The sequence below is a fragment of the Trichechus manatus genome, unplaced genomic scaffold, assembly GCF_000243295.1.
Source record: "Trichechus manatus latirostris isolate Lorelei unplaced genomic scaffold, TriManLat1.0 scaffold00130, whole genome shotgun sequence".
NCBI lineage: Eukaryota > Metazoa > Chordata > Mammalia > Sirenia > Trichechidae > Trichechus > Trichechus manatus.
The window spans coordinates 3,504,779-3,521,761 of record NW_004444066.1 but is presented as its reverse complement, the minus strand read 5'-3'; positions in this window follow the sequence as shown (position 1 = coordinate 3,521,761).

Here is a 16,983-nt window from a genome sequence, read left to right as displayed (position 1 = left end):
CTAGTTTGTTGTGCAGTGCCTGGGGTCTTAAAAGCCTGCAAGTGGACATTTAAGGCAGAAGAATTGGTACTATTCACCTGGAGCAAAAAAGGAAGAGGAAGAGTTAGGAATAGCAGGAGAATATGGAAATGTGAGGCTTATTGCCTCCAAGAACATCTGCCTCCTTTGCCATGAGACCAGAAGAACTGGATTGTGCCCAGCTACAATTACTGAACTTTATTATCAGATTCTATGTAACAATCCTGGTCAAAAAGGGAAAAATGTCAAACAGAATTTTAAATTCTCATCGAATCCATGCTTTCCACTTTTCTTGTAAAAGACCTGATATTGCCAAAAACCAAACCCAGAATCTTATCGTAAGAGTGGCTCCATTACAAGGCCAACTCAATTCCCAACCTCAAGTGGTGTCTGAAGTTAAAGTGAGGGCATTGATTGGGAAGAAACGGGATCCTGAAACTTGGGATTGGAACATATGGCCAGATAATCAGAAATCTGGGGACACTGAACCCCTAAATTCCATTGAATCACTCCTGCCAACAGAACCAGTCCTCTACAATCATAAGAGATTACTCAATCTTTGTCTAATAAGCCACCTTCCCCAGATAAACCATTAGCCCCTCCATCCTCAACTGATGAGATTAACCCATCTGTGTCTAAAGAATTTTTGTCTGAGTCATTGCCTGGGGCATTTTGTCTAGGCAGAAGCCTTATAAGACAATGTTTAATGTTCTTATAACACATCCTCACCACCCATTTTGTCTTCTAGAACTACAACTAAATATAAGTTCCAACGAGCCCCAAAAAGTGAAGTACAAAGAGAGACCCAAGAGGAGGTACATGACATTGCAAAAGAACTGCTTGATTTTTCTAATATGTACAAACAGAAACCTAGGGAATATGTTTTGAAGCGGCTATTAAGGGTGTGGGTTGATGGTGCAAGGAATATAAAGATGGATCAGTCTGAGATTATTGATATGGGCCCATTAAGCACAGATTCTTCATTCCATGTTTCAGCTTGAGAGATTAGGAAAAGATCTAATAGTTTATTTGGTTGGGTCGCTGAAGCATGGATTACACAGTGGCCTATGTTAAATCAAGTTGAAGTACCAGGCCTGCCTTGATATACTGTAGAAGATAGCCAAAGGTTTAGGGAAATTGACATGTTAGAGTGGATTTATCAGGTTAGAGCCACAGACCCACATATGGAGTCCCCAGAAAACACACCTTTTACCACAACGGTGAGGAACAAATTTGTGAAGGCAACCCCAGCATCCTTGAAGACTGCTGTGATTGCTATCTCATGTAAATCAGATTTGACAGTGGGAATTGCCCTAACTAAATTAATACATATGGGGTTGGTTGGACCCTGTGGTGGTAGGGGCCAAGTGGCAGCACTCAATCAACAAAGACAAGGTGGATGTGGTTACCATAATGTAGAGTGGAGTCAAAACTGTAATCAGAATAGTCTGACTTGTAAGGACTTATGCCACTGGCTACTTAGTCATGTTGTGCCTAGGAGTGATACAGATAGGAAATTTACTAAATATTTATTTGATCTGTACAAGCAGAAGAATTCTAGGCCAAGTGAATAGCAGTCTAACTCAAATCACTAAAACAGAGAGTGACAGCCCCTCAATCAATTCTCAGACTTGAGCAAGTTTAAAGATATACAACCCCTTGAATGAAGGGGAGGCTGGGTCCCCTTGAGGAAGGACTCCAATGCACTGCCAAAAATTTATTCTGTTAATCTTTCTCCTAGCCTTCCCCAAAGAGCTCTATGGCCTTTTACAAGAGTAACTGTTCCCTGGGGAAAAAGAAATAATCAGATTTTGGGGGGATTACTGGATACTGACTGAACTGTCACTAATTCTAAGAGACTCAAAAGGTAACTGTGGACCACAAGTCAGAGTGGGGACGTATGGAGGTCAGGTTATTAATGAAATCATAGCTGATGTCCATCTCACAGTAGGTCCCCAAACCCATCCTGTAGGGATTTCTCCAGTTCCAGAATGCATAACGAGATACTCAGCAACTGGCAATCCCCCACATTGGATCCCTGACAAATGAAGTAAGGGCTATTATGGTAGGAAAAGCCAAGTAGAAGACATTAGAACTGCCCTTACCTAGGAAAACAGTAAAAAAAAAAAAAAAAAAAAGGAATACTGCATTCCTGGAGGGATTGTAGAAATTACTGCCACCATCAAGGACTTATAGGATCTAGGGGTGGTGATTCCCACCACATCTCCATTCAACTCACCTATTTGGTTGTGCAAAACACAGATAGACCTTGGAAAATGACAGTGGATTATTGAAAACTCAACCAGGTGGTGACTGTAATTGCAGCTACTGTTCCAGATGTAGTTTCATTGCTTGAGCAAAATAATACATCTCCTGGTACCTGGTACACAGCTATTGATCGACCTTATGCCTTTTTCTCCATACCTGTTTTGAAGGACCACCAGCAGCAGTTTGCTTTCAGTTGGCAAGGCCAACAATACATCTTCAGTGTCCTATCTCAGAGCTATATCAACTCTCCAGCTATATGTCATAATTTAGTCTGCAGGGAACATGATCACCTTTCCCTTCCAAGATGTCACACTGGTCCATTACATTGATAGCATTAAGCTGACTGGGCATAGTAAAGAAGAAATGTCAATGACTCTGAACTTATTGGTAAAACATTTGCATGCTAGAGGGTGGGAAATTAATCCAACAAAAATTCTCGGCACTTGCCACCTCAGTGAAATTTCTAGTGGTTCAGTGGTTTGGGACATGTTGAGGTATTCCTTCTAAAGTGAAGGATAAGTAATTGCATCTGCCCTCTCCCACAACTGAAAAAGATGCACAATACCTAGTGGGCCTCTTTGAATTTTGGCAGCATCATATCCCTCATTTGGGTGTAATACTCAGGTAAATGTATGAAGTATGAATCTAGGAAAATCGGAAATCATCAAAAATGAAGCGGAATGCATAAACATCAATATCCTAGGCATTAATGAGCTGAAATGAACTAGTATTGGCCATTCTGGATAGGACAATCATATGATCTACTATGCTGGGAATGACAACTTGAAGAGGACTGGCTTTGCATTCATCGTCAAAAAGAACATTTCAAGACCTATCCTGAAATACAATGCTGTCTTGTATTTGTGATACAGTGATAGGATAATATCCATACACCTACAAGGATGACCAGTTAATACAACAATTATTCAAATTTACACACCAACCACTAAGGCCAAAGATGAAGAAATTGAAGATTTTTACCAAGATCTGCAGTCCAAAATTGATCGAACATGCAATCAGGATGTTGATAATTACTGGTGATTGGAATGTGAAAGTTGGAAACAAAGAAGAAGGATTGCTAGTTAGAAAATTTGGCCTTGGTGATAGAAACGAAACCAGATATCACATGAAAGAATTTTGCAAGACCAATGACTTCTTCATGGCAAATACCTTTTTTCACCAACTTAAACGGTGACTATCCACGTGGACTTTACCAGATGGAATACACAGGAATCAAATCGACTACATCTGTGGAAAGCCACAATGGAAAACTTCAATATTATCAGTCAGAACAAGGTTAGGGGCCGACTGTAGAACAGACCATCAATTGCTCATATGCAAGTTCAAGTTGAAACTGAAGAAAATTAGAACAAGTCCACAAGAGCCAAAGTACAACCTTGAGTATATCCCATCTGAATTTAGAGACCATCTCAATAATAGATTTGACCTGCTGAACACTAAGACCAGACTAGATGTGGAATGACATCAAGGACATCTTACATGAAGATTAGAAAGACAAGAAAGAAAGAAAAGACCAAAATGGATGTCGGAAGAGACTCTGAAACTTGCTTTTGAATGTTGAGTAGCTAAAACAAAAGGAGGAAATGATGAAGTAAAAGAGCTGAACAGAAGATTTCAGAGTGTGGCTGGAGAAGACAAAGTAAAGTATTATAATGACATGTGCAAAGAGCTGGAGATAGAAAATCAAAAGGGAAAAACACTCTTGGTATTTCTTAAGCTGAAAGAACTGAAGAAAAAAATTCAAGCCTTGAGTTGCAATAGTGAAGGATTCAACATAAAAAATATTTAAAAGTACAGGAAGCATCAAAAGCAGGTGGAAGGAATACACAGAGTCACTATACCAAAAAGAACTGGTCGATGTTCAGCCTTTTCAGGAGGTAGCATATAATCAGGAACTGATGGTACTGGAGGAAGAAGTCCAAGATGCGCTGAAGGCATTGGCAAAAAACAAGGCTCCAGGAATTGATGGAATATCAATTGAGATGTCTCAACAAACAGATGCAGAGCTGGAAATGCTCACTCATCTATGCCAAGAAATTTGGAAGAGAGCTATCTGGCCAACCAACTGGAAGAGATCCATATTTATGCCTATTCCCAAGAAAGGTGATCCAACAGAATGCAGAAATTATCAGACAATATCATTAATATCACACACAAGTAAAATTTTGCTGCAGATCATTCAAAAGTGGCTGTAGCAGTAAATTGACAGGGAGCTGCCAGAAATTCAAGCTAGATTCAGAAGAGAACATGGAACCAGGGATAACATTGCTGATGTCAGATGGATGCTGCCTGAAAGTGGAGAATACCAGAAAGATGTTTACCTGTGTTTTATTGACTATGCAAAGGCATTTGAATGTGTTGATCATAAAAAATTATGGATAACACTGTGAAGAATGGGAATTCCAGAGCACTTAATTATGCTCATGAGGAACCCGTACATAGATCAAGAGGCAGTAATTCAAACAGAACAAGGGGATAGTGGGTGGTTTAAAGTCAGGAAAGGTGTGCAACAGGGTTGTATCCGTTCACCATACCCATTCAATCTGTCAATAAAATAAAACAGTCTCTGCCACTTGGGCCATATGATCTGCCTGATCCAATGGTGCTTTATGTCAGTGGCAGGTAGAGATGACTCTTTGGAGTCTTTGGCAGGCTGTTATTGGTGAATCACATCCCAGACCCTTAGGATTTTGGAGTAAAGTCCTGTCATCCTCTGCAGATAACTACTCTCTTTTTGAGAAACAGCTTTTGGCTTGTTACTAGGTCTTAGTAGAGACTGAACAGTTAACCATGGGCTACCAAGTCACTATGCAGCCTGAGCTGCCCATCATGAACTGGGTATTGTCTGACCCAGAGGCATAAAGCTGGATGTTAAACAAGCAATTTAATTTATAAGGGTCAGCACAAGGCTGATTCCTATGAAGCAGAGGTTTAAGATGTCCAAATGTCCAACTTTTCCCAGCTGCTGTAGCACTCCATCATCTCTAACATCAACTACTAACTCTACCCTCAGTATTCTTCTTCCCAACTTTGAGTTCCCTAATTCACTGCAAGGTTTCACAGAACTCACGAACTGTATAAAGGAAACGGCTCATGTTGTTGTGGAGGCTGGCAAGTCCCAAATTTATGTGTTAAGCATAGGCTTTTCCCTGGCCTTCAGTATCTGCCCAAAGGCACTCAGCTTTTTGCTCCATGGGCAGGGAATCCCACTAGGCCATCTCCTGCAGGTCTCTCCTTCTGGTTTCTCCTGGCTTGGTGGGTGGTGGGCTCTTCCCTTTCCCACCTTTGGGGTGGCTCATTTCAAGCCTAATGGGGTGGCAAAACTAATCAATCCTTTTTGTGGGCCACAATTACCATATCACATAGTCTAGGTAGGAGTTACAAGACTATGGGGAGAAAGGCCACAAAAAAGCAATTCATTACACCACAGACTTGCACAGTGGCACTCCATCATTAAATGAATGTGGTATATAAGAGATCAGACTTAAGCAGGACCTGAAGTCACATGTAATTTGCATTAGGAAGTGGTCCAAATGCCCATGGTCTCCGCTCCTGTCACAGTACCTTCCCACTCCCAGTCTGCACCTATAGCCTCATGGGCAGTTGCTTATGATCAGTCAACTGAGGAAGAGAAAACTCATGCCTGGTTTACCAATGGTTCCGCATGATTGATATGTAGGCACCACCTGAAAGTGGACAACAGCAACACTACATTCCCTTTCTGGGACCTCCCTGAAGGACAATGGTGAAGGGAAATCCTCCTAGTGTGGAACTTTAAGCAGTACACCTGGTTGTTCACTTTGCTTAGAAGGAGAAATGGCCACATGTGCGACTGTACACTGATTCATGGGCTGTGACCAATTGTTTGCCTGAATGGTCAGGGACTTGTTTGCCTTGAAATTCACCCTTATCTTCCTAGGTTTGAACCAGTCTATTATTACTTGGTATTGTCTTGCCTTCCTCTCCATTAGAAAGTTCTATACTTTCACCTTTTATTCCTTCTTTTATTATTCTCACATTGTTGTCATTTTCAGATTAACCTCGGTTCCATATTGTAAATCTTTTGGTTTTGAATAGACGATGAAAGTTCATTTCCTAGGTTGGTATCTGGCTGGTGTGATCTTGTGTCCTAGATACAGGCAATCATCTGATGTTGTTTGTTCTCTAAGCGAAGAACTCCCTTTAATAATTCTTGTAAGTTTGGTTTGGTTTTTACATATTCCCTTAATTTCTGTTTAGCTGGAAATGTCCTAATTTCACCATCATATTTGAGCAAGAGTTTTGCAGGATATATTATTCTTGGTGGGCAATTTTTTTCTTTCAAGGTTTTATATATGTCATCCCATTGCCTTCTTGCCTGCAAGGTTTCTGCCGAATAATCAGAGCTTAGTCTTATTGTTTCCCCTCTGTATATGACTTTTCATTTTTCTAGAGCTGCTCTCAGGACTCTTTGTCTTTGGTTTTAGCGAGTGTGATTATGACATGCCTTGGTAATTTTCTTTTGGGATCTAACCTATATGGGGTTTTGTTGAGCTTCATGGATGGTCAGATTTTCATCTTTCATGATATTAGGGAAGTGTTCTGTCAGCAATTCTTCAATGATCCTCTCTGTGTTTTCTATTTTCTCTCCCTGTTCTGGAACTCGGATCACTTGCAAATTTTTGCTTTTGATTGTATCCCACATAATTCTCAGGGTTTCTTCATTTTTCTTTGCTATTTTTTCTGATTTTTCCTTAAACAAAGTTGAATCCAAGTGTTTGTCTTCAGTTTCGCTGATCCTGTCTTCCATTGTTTCAAACCTGTTCCTCAGCCCTTCTACAACACTGTCCATTTCTGAAATCTTATTGTTTATCTTTTGATTTCTAATTACTGTTTTTGTATGATTTCTAGTTGTGAATTTATTTTGGCAGTTTGTTCCTGTATTATTTTTCTGAATTCTACTATTTTTTTGTCTGTATTTTCCATTAATTTGTCTGCCTTTTCCATGAATTTGTCTAGTTTTTCCTCATTTTTGTGTACTTTTTGCTTCAACTCTTGGATAGCTCTGAATATTAGAGATTTTCATTCCTTATCAGGTAGTTCTAGTGCCTTTTCTTCTACTGGAAAGTCATCTGGTGTTTTATTTTGAATGTCTATTGGAACTATCCTGTCCCTTTTTTTTTAAATATGTTGTGATATTGTCTTCTGTCTTTGGGACATTCAGTAGTTATTTTCTTCGTCTATTGATTGTAGATTTGTTTTATTCTAGTTTTTTGTTTTATTTGGTTATGTCTGAGTGGAAGGGCTATGCGTTCTTTGTTGTTTCCTTGTCTGTGGACATGATATTTTTCACCTCCTTGTCCAAGGGGCAGGGGCAGTCGCCCAGCTATGGTGCAGCAGTGCAGAACCTGCTGAAGAGGTGCCTGGGGGCTTCTTTTGCTGCTCTCTTTCTACTTGTTTGAGTTTTAGGGTTAATGTTTTGATTTTGGCCCTCTCTTCTTTTTGGATGTGTGCATTTATTGCTATAAATTGACCTCTCAGCGCTGCTTTTGCTGTGTCCCAAAGGTTCTGGTAGGATGTGTTTTCATTCTCATTTGATTCTGTGAATTTCTTTATTCCATCCTTAATTTCTTCTATAACCCAACAGCTTTTGAGCAAGGTGTTGTTCAATTTCCATGTGTTTGAACTTTTTTCCTTGCTTTTTCTCTTAGTGATATCTACTTTTATGGCCTTATGGTCAAAAAAGATGCTTTGTAATATTTCAGTATTTTGGATTCTGTTAAGTCTTGCTTTGTGGCCAAATATGTGGTCTATTCTGGAGAATGTGTCATGTATGTTGGAAAAGAAAATATACTTGGCTGCTGCTCATTGAAGGGTTCTGTATGTGTCTGTAAGATCATGTTGGCTGATTGTGGCATTTAGATCTTCTGTATCTTTATGGAGCTTCTTTATGGATTATCTGTCCATCAAAAGTGGTGTGTTGAAGTCTCCTACCATTACTGTGGAGCAGTCTACTTTTCTTTTCATTGCTGTTAGACTTTGTTTTCTGTATTTTGGAGCCCTGGTGTTGGGAGGATAAACATTTATTATGGTTATGTCCTCCTGGTTTATTGACCCTTTGATCGTTATATAGTGTCCTTCCTTATCCTTTGTGGTGGATTTTGCTTTAAAGTCTATTTTGTCAGAGATTAATCTTGCCACTCCTGCTCTTTTTTGAGTGTTGTTAGCTTGATATATTTTTTGCATCCTTGAGTTTTAGTTTGTTTGTGTCTTTAAGTCTAAGGTGTGTCTCATGTAGGCAGCATACAGATGGATTGTGTTTTTTCAGCCATTCTGCCACTCTTTGTCTCTTTATTGGTGCATTTAGTCCATTTACATTCAGCATAATAATTGAGAGGTATGAATTTAGTGCTGTCATTTTGATGTCTTTTTTGGGGGGTTGTTGACTGTTTTTGTTCCACTTAATTTTCTGTGCTGAGTCATTTTTCTTTATGTATTTTCTTTTCATCATTTTTCATTGTTGTTAATTTTGTGTTTGCTGAGTCTTTTGTGTTTGTGAGTCTTTGCGTTTTATCCTGTTTTTTATTTTGATGTGTAAGATTGTTAGTTTCCTTGTGGTTACCTTAATATTTACCCTGTTTTTCTAAGTTTAAATGAGTCTTTTATTTCTTTATATCACCTTGACTTCCTCTCCATATGAAAGATCTATGACTACATTATTTATTCTGTCTTTTTTGTTTTAATGTTAACGTCTTTTACATATTGACTCCTCTGTTTCCCTATTGTAAGTGTTTTAGCTTTAACTTATTTTTGTGACTTCCCTATCTGGATTGATATCTGGTTGCTCTATCCTGTGTTCTAGTCTTGGGTTATTATCTGATGTCATTGATTTTCTAACCAGAAACTTCTGTATCTGAAAATGTGCTATTTTTGCCATCATAATTGAGAGACAGTTTTGCTGGATATATAATTCTTGGCTGGTAATTTTTTTCCTTCAAGGTTTTATATATGTCATCCCATTGCCTTCATGTTCTGGTACTCCAATCACTCATAGGTTATTCCTCTTGACAGAATCCCAAATAATTCTTAGGGTTTCTCCATTTTTTTTAATTCTTTTTTCTGATTTTTCCTCAAATAAGTTGGTGTCAAGTGCTTTATCTTCTATCGCACTAATTCTGACTTTCATTGCCTCAATTCTGCTACTATGACTTTCTATTGAATGGTCTAATTCTTAAATTTTATTGTTAATCTTTTGGATTGCTGTTTACTGTCTCTCTGTGGATTCTTGCAGCCTGTTAAATTTGTCATTATGGTCTTGTATAACCTTCTTAAATTCCTCTATTGCTTTGTCTGTGTGTTCCTTGGCTTGTTCTGTGTTTTGCCTGTTCTCCTGAAGAATTCTGTGTGGTGATCTTTTGAATTCTACCTCCAGTAAGTCCAAGAAATTCTCTTCCTCTGGAAGGTTTCTTGATTCTTGGATTTAGTGGCTTCCTGAGGACATCATGGTCTACCTCTTTATGTGATTTGATATTGACTGTTGTCACCAAGTTATCAGTAAGTTATTATATTTATTTATTTTATGTTTGATTACTGTGTCCTAGATTCTTGTTTTGTTTTGATATGCCCAAATAGGTTTGTGGTGTAATCTAGTTTGATTATTGGCGTCTTTGAAGCTCTCAAGTCCTGTCTCCAGGTGACTAAAACTATTACTAGGTATATGAGCCCAGAAGTCCATTTACTTTTCTTGCATGGATTCAGCACAAGTGTTCAGGTTGACAGTCACCAAGTGTGTTCTGCAGGCTCTCAACTACAGTACTAAACAAGCAGGGGTGATTGGAGTAGGCACAGGTATCTGGCTGCAGTAGGGGGTCATGCGCTGATCAAGACAGGCAGCTGACTGCTGCCCCTGAGTGCCTAGGTAGAAGGCATGTCCTTGTTCCCTAGAGCATGTAGGTAGGTGGGTTTATTGATGTTCAGAAATGAAGTGGTGGAGATGGAACTCTTTGAAACCTAGAAGGAATGTTTTCTACCCTTTGGAATGGAGGTACCCTGTCCACCAGGTTCTCTCCAACAGTTTTGATGTTCTCTGAACTAAGCCTGAGATGATGCCTTCCTTTTCTTGGTGGACAACAGATGCTTGCAAACAAGTCACTCCATTGGCCTAATTCCTGCCTGTAAAATTCCAGGTTACAGGTAACTTCTTTTCAATTTTTACTGACTCTGTCCCTTCCAATCTAAGGTGACAGGGTTTCTACAGTGGTGAATAGATACAGAAGCTAAATTTATTAAACAAATATTGAGTAGTCACGCCCTTGGTGAAAGATGTTCCAGGACATATTTGCTTAGTTTGAACTAGATGATTTTCCAAATCTTTAAGTTCTGATTTCATTTTGCACAGTTCGTTTTTAAGTCTTTATCTTTCCTCTCTCATTTTACTATAAGCAGCAAGGAAAAACCATAGAGCCTCTTGAAGATTTAGCTTAGAAATATCCTCAGCCAAATATCAAGTTCATCACTTACAATTTCTACCTTCCACAAAACATTTGAACACAATACAGACAGCTTTTGCCACTTTATGAAAAGTATCACCTTCCCTACAGTGTCTAATCACATGTTCATCATTTCCTTTTAAAGCCTCACTAGCAGCATATTTCTAGCAATATTCTGCTCATGGTGATAGAAGTTTTACCCACATGATTTCTCATATCATACTAAGCCGTCTTCAGAATACCCATTAATGTCCATAAGTCTACCAACAGCCTCTTCAAAACAGTCTAGAGTCTTTCCATTCAAAAACATATCACTATTCCTCCAGATTCTACCCTTAACTCTATTATAAAACCACTTCCATGTTTTAGATATTTATAAAAGCAGAACCCTACTCTTGTACCAAATTCTCTGTAGGGAGCTGGTGCTGTTATAAGAGAAATTTCACAAATGGATGATTTTAATGAACAGAAATTTATTTTCTCAAAATTTAGGAGGCTTGAAGTCCATATTCAGAGCACTGGCCTTTCAATAAAGTAATTTCTTGGCCTTTGTGGGACAACTGGTATTGTTCGCAACTGAAGCGAGACAGTCCTTGGCGGTGGACTTGGTATACCTGCTGCAGTCTGGCTGTAAAACATGGAGAGGTAATGTAGGTGTAATCAAAGTACACATCTGAGAAGTATATTATTAATATATCATTAAGAAATATCATACATAAAATGAGGATTATAAACTTTATATACTTTTCTCTTATAGATCAATAATAAAACAAATACCCATGGAGGTAGAAACCAAATTAAAAAATAAAACAAATTCAAAACCCTTTTAGCCAACAGTAGATGCTTCCCTCAAATTTCATACCCTCTAACCCCACTGAGCTTTGGTGCCCTAGTGGTTAATCGCTATGGCTTCTAATCAAAAGGTCAGCAGTTCGAATCCACCAGCCACTCCTCAGAAACCCTATGAGCAAGTGTTACCCTGTCCCATAGGATCATTGTTGGTCAGAATTGTCTCAGTGGGTTTGGTTTAACCCCATAAGATGTCTTCAAACTCAACATTAAATTATCATTCATTTTCCTTACAGATTCAACAGATGTGCAGTTATTCATAAAGCTGAACATTATTTAATTTTATTTTTCCAGGTTTCTGAAAACTATGTACATAAGCTATAAAACTTATTCTGCTTCTCTAAAAATATTTAGTATATATGGATTACATTTACTAAAAGCCTTTGTAATTTTTTTTGAGATAATATAGTTTTTCTGATAGGTAACACATTAATATAATAAAATATTACATAGCTCTAATCTGAGTCAATTATATACTATTAGTAAAGACAACATGCTTATCCTTTGGCAACACTTTATAGATTTTTATATTTTGCGTGCTAAGATTTTATTTAGAGTTTTTGTATCTATACTCATGACTAACATTAGTAATGTCACTCCATTACAACTGTTCATATCTGAATATGATACCAGGTTCAGATTAACCTCATAATTGAATTTTAAAATATGCTGTTTTCTTTTTTTTCTTTATTTTTCCTTTTTTGGGTTTTCTTGGTTGTTATTGTCATAAAAATCCAGTCAATATGCTACATTTTGTGAGAAAAGTTATAATCTCACATTCAATGAAAGTTTACTGTATCTTTTCCAATGTCTTTTGTAAAATATATTTTCTGAGAATTTGTCTATTTTGTTTTTACTGTATAGGGGAATTTACCCTGAAAATGCGTATGAAAAATGCTATTCACTAAGACATTATCTGTGATTTTAAAACATTGAAAGATGCTTAAACACAAATATAGAGGATTGAATAATATTTTCTATTTCTAGAAAATATAACATCACCAACATGTATTTATAAAGAAGGAGAAATGTCTGCATAGATAAAAGAGCTTCTTGATATCTAAAATTCCTACATAATCTCCAGGAGAGTGGTAATTAGGATTTTGTTTTATATCTTAGTTGTTGTGAGCAATTTTCATATAAGAATTCACTTTACAGAAAAAGTTTTGAAAACTAAAGTCATTAATTTTCATATGAATATTTCTTAACTTACTTCCGTCTTCGCAAAATCGATCGAGATAAAACTGGATCTGCACAAAGAAAAAAGATTAAATAACTTAATTCCTTCTATGGTGTATCCAAATCTCTTGTGGAAAGACAAGGATGTAGGGCCATCTCTGAGGAAACCACAGGAAGAAAATAAGCCTTATTTGGCACTGTGTATGGAAAATCAGATTGCAAAACTAGAAACAGAGTTCATTCCTACAGCAGATCTAATTCTGACTCAAATATATTATCTTAGTTAAGCCCCATAAGATGATTACTTGAAGACACCAGTTTCTTCATTTTCTATATTTTTAATTAAGGAAACTGAAAGCCAAGCAAGGAAACTTGTACAAACTTACTCAAATATGAAGGGAATGAATCAAGACTGCCTGTCAGCCTTCATGATTTAATTTCCGGATACACAGAATAAACAATTAGAGCTCACCTGATATATGTTCTGATGTTAGGAATAAAAATTCAACAATAACAGACTTGAAAAACTATTTTAATGGGTTGATTTTTAAAAATATAGAATTGGACCTCCAAAACAGGAAAATAAATTAGTTCAAGTATTTTCAGCTGTAGAGGTGGAGAAAGAGAAAAATTTTCTGCTTCCAAATATGGTGGCCATTCAAATCCACTACATTACTCCTCTCCCTTTAAGATACAGGCAATGAAAAAATATTCACTTATATAACTTAATTCATATTTACTCTGTTATATATTACTGGATAACACCAAAACTTCCCTGTATTTTCTAAGGCATTAGAAGTATTCTACTCAAGATTGAAAAATATACTCACCAAAAGAAAGTTGAAATACCAGCAACATAATGAAAAATGCTTTGATGCTCAATGAGAAGTTAGCCATTTGATCTTTTGTTTACCCTAGAAGAAGATGATATAGAAAACCTTCAGAATGTTTATGGCACAGTCTCATCACACTTTCAATGGAGAGAAGAACTGGAACCAGAGACTACTTTCTATGACCTCCTACCTGGGAAAGAATAGCTACAATCCCCTAGACTTTGTATTCCTTTATTGTTTATTAGGGAAAACTGTTCTCATTGTTCCTCATTCTCAATGAACCAAAAATAAGCATGTTAATGGATACAAACAGGGAAAAGTCAAGGTAATAGTCCTCTGTGTGGCACTTAATATAGATGAAATATTGAAATTGCAATTCAGTCATCAAAGAAGCAGCAACAGTTATTACAAGATAGAAAGACCAGGAGCAGTCCTGGCAGCAAACTTACCACAAAAGTCAACAGAATCTATTACCCAATTTACTTACCTCAAAGGAAGGAAAGAGTGGAAAGGGAGACTGTGGCTTGGTTTCTCACTGTTGCTGTCTTAGCTACCTTCACTATATTGAGGAGTCTCTTTTATATATTTTTGTGGAAGGACGTAATGTGATTAAGACCAATGGCTACGGAGAGATAAAGCACTTAGAAAAATGTTGTTCCTGACTGGAATTTGTGAAATTGCATCATATAGACCTTTTCCCTGTATGTATGCATTAACATGCTCATCAAAACTCTCCATGCAAGTGGAATTAAAGGAATACATTGATATAATCAGCACAAAAAATGCAGAGAGAAAAAAATGACACGTGTAGATAGGGAATCTAAAATAGATAAGTCATGTGAAATCTAAACAAAGGAATTGAGTACAGTCAAAAGACTAAGGCAAGAAAGGAAGAATTCTAGGGTTTGTAATTGACAAATATGGCTAAAATCTCAGTAGTATTACAGCCCAGAATGATATAGAACCATCTGGAGAGCTTATAAAAATTTCAGTGCCTAGATATCTTCTACGAGATTGTAATTTAATTTTCTATAGTAGATCCTAGGTATTGGCAGATTTTGTTTTTTTCTGTTTGTGTTTTGTTCTTTTTTTTTTTTTTTTTTTGTGGTGTCTTTGCCGTTTTTTTTTTTTTTTTTAATGTTTCCAACATGGTAGTAATGTACAGCTGTGATTCAGGGAATGTAGAGCAAAAGCCACCCAAAATAATCAGTGAGAGTCCATTCCATCAGTCTTTTCCTTCTCTAAACCAGTGATGTCATACTTACTGAAGACATATTTTATAAACATTTCTGAAGCTAGCTTTGTTCACTTATTAAAAGTTAAACTTATTTCACTGTTATTAAATACAAATAAATGTATTCTTTTAAAATATTATACAGTGCATTTTATGTTGCATATAATGTTACATAAATAATAATTAATTAAAACACGTTTATTGATGAAAATGTAGCTTGTTTCCCCTTTATTCATTCCCACTAAAAAGAATGAAAATACGCTATAAATGAGTAGTATAGCTTATTATGAAATGCTAAGAGTCAAAATTCAGACACCTGTTTTTCAACTCTTAGCTTATTGTTAAAAATATGTGAGAGACCTTTATGAAATTCCATGTATTTTCTGGGTCTCAGTTATCTCATTTGTAAATAGAAATGACAATAATATGCTGCTGGTTATGGCTGTATAATCTGTTACTTGTAAGAGCTTAAAACATGCTGAGTATAAGCACTGTATAAGTGTAGAATTGACTTTGAAAAGGAAATCTTTAAATAATGAAAACTTACTGTATTAAAGAACTGTATCAACAATTGACAAAATATGAGCAAATTGAATTCAGCAGTACACTCACATATGAATGTATATCAGGATTACACCAGGAATATAAAGTTATTCCAACTTTCAAAAATTATGAAATCTAATTCATGAAGAGGACTTGAGCACTTATTGATGAAGATCAAAAACCACAGCCTTCAGTATGGATTATACCTCAACATAAAGAAAACAAAAAAACTTAAAACTGGACCAATAAGCAACATCTTGATAAATGGAAAAAAGATTGAAGTTTTTAAGAATTTTGCTTTATTTGAATCCACAATCAACACCAATGGAAGCACCAGTCAAGAAATCATATGACACATTGCACTGGGCAAATCTGCTACACAAGTTCATTTAAAATATTGAAAAGCAAAGGTGTCACTTTAAGGACTAAGGTGCACCTGATCCAAGCCATGGTGTTTTTGATTGACTCATATGCATTTGAAAACTGGACAATGAATAAGGAAGACCAAAGAATAATTGATACCTTTGAATTATGGTGTTGATGAAGAATATTGACTATACCATGGACTGCCAGAAGAATGAACAAATTTGTCTTGGAAGAAGTATAGCTAGAATGCTCCTTAGAAGCAAGTATGGCAAGACTTCAACTCACATACTTTGGACATGTTATCAGGAGGGACCAATCCTGGAGAAGGACATCATGCTTGGTAAAGTAGAGGGTCAGTGAAAAAGAGAAAGACCCTCAACCAGATGGATTAACACAGTGGCTGCAACAATGGACTCAAACATAGTAATGATTGTGAGCATGGCACAGGACCAGGCAGTGTTTCCTTCTGTTGTATATAGGGTCGTCTCTATGAGTCAGAATTCACTCAATGACACCCAACAACAACAACCATTCACTAAATTAATAGATGACTTCGTCTGGATTCCCTAGAGGAGCAAAACTAGTGAAACAAACAGACAATGGAGAGAGAAATTTACTTCTAAGAAATAGTTCACACAATTCTGAGAAAATGGCTCATGAAATTGTAGGGGCTGGCAAGTCCCAAGTCCATGGCTCACATGATTAGCTGATGACCTCCCATGGCTCAGGTGGGAGCAGAGGATGACAAACACAAAACCTGCAGGTCAGACAACAGGTAGGAGACCTTTAATGGCTAATAAAGTTGTGGGAGTTGGAAAATCCAAAATCTGCAGGTTAGGCTTCAGGCTGGAGGCCCCTGCTGGCTTATGTCCCAGGAAGTTATGTCAGATGCCAACAAGAGTGCAGGTCAGAAAGACAATGAGCTTTGTCAGAACAATTATTTATATCATAGGTGCAGGCCACACTCCCATGGAAAATTCTTTTCAACTGGTTGGCTGTTCACATCAGATCTCAAAATGGGTGGTCATATATAATGTCTGCCAAACCACTGAAAAATATAGCCAATCCAAGTGCAGACAAAACATAAACTATCGCAGGCCTACTCTTGTCAACTTGGCACCTATACACATCTCTTTATACTCTACATACTCTTGAAATAAAGACAATTACAGAGTCATTCCTGCACCTAACATGATACAACTAA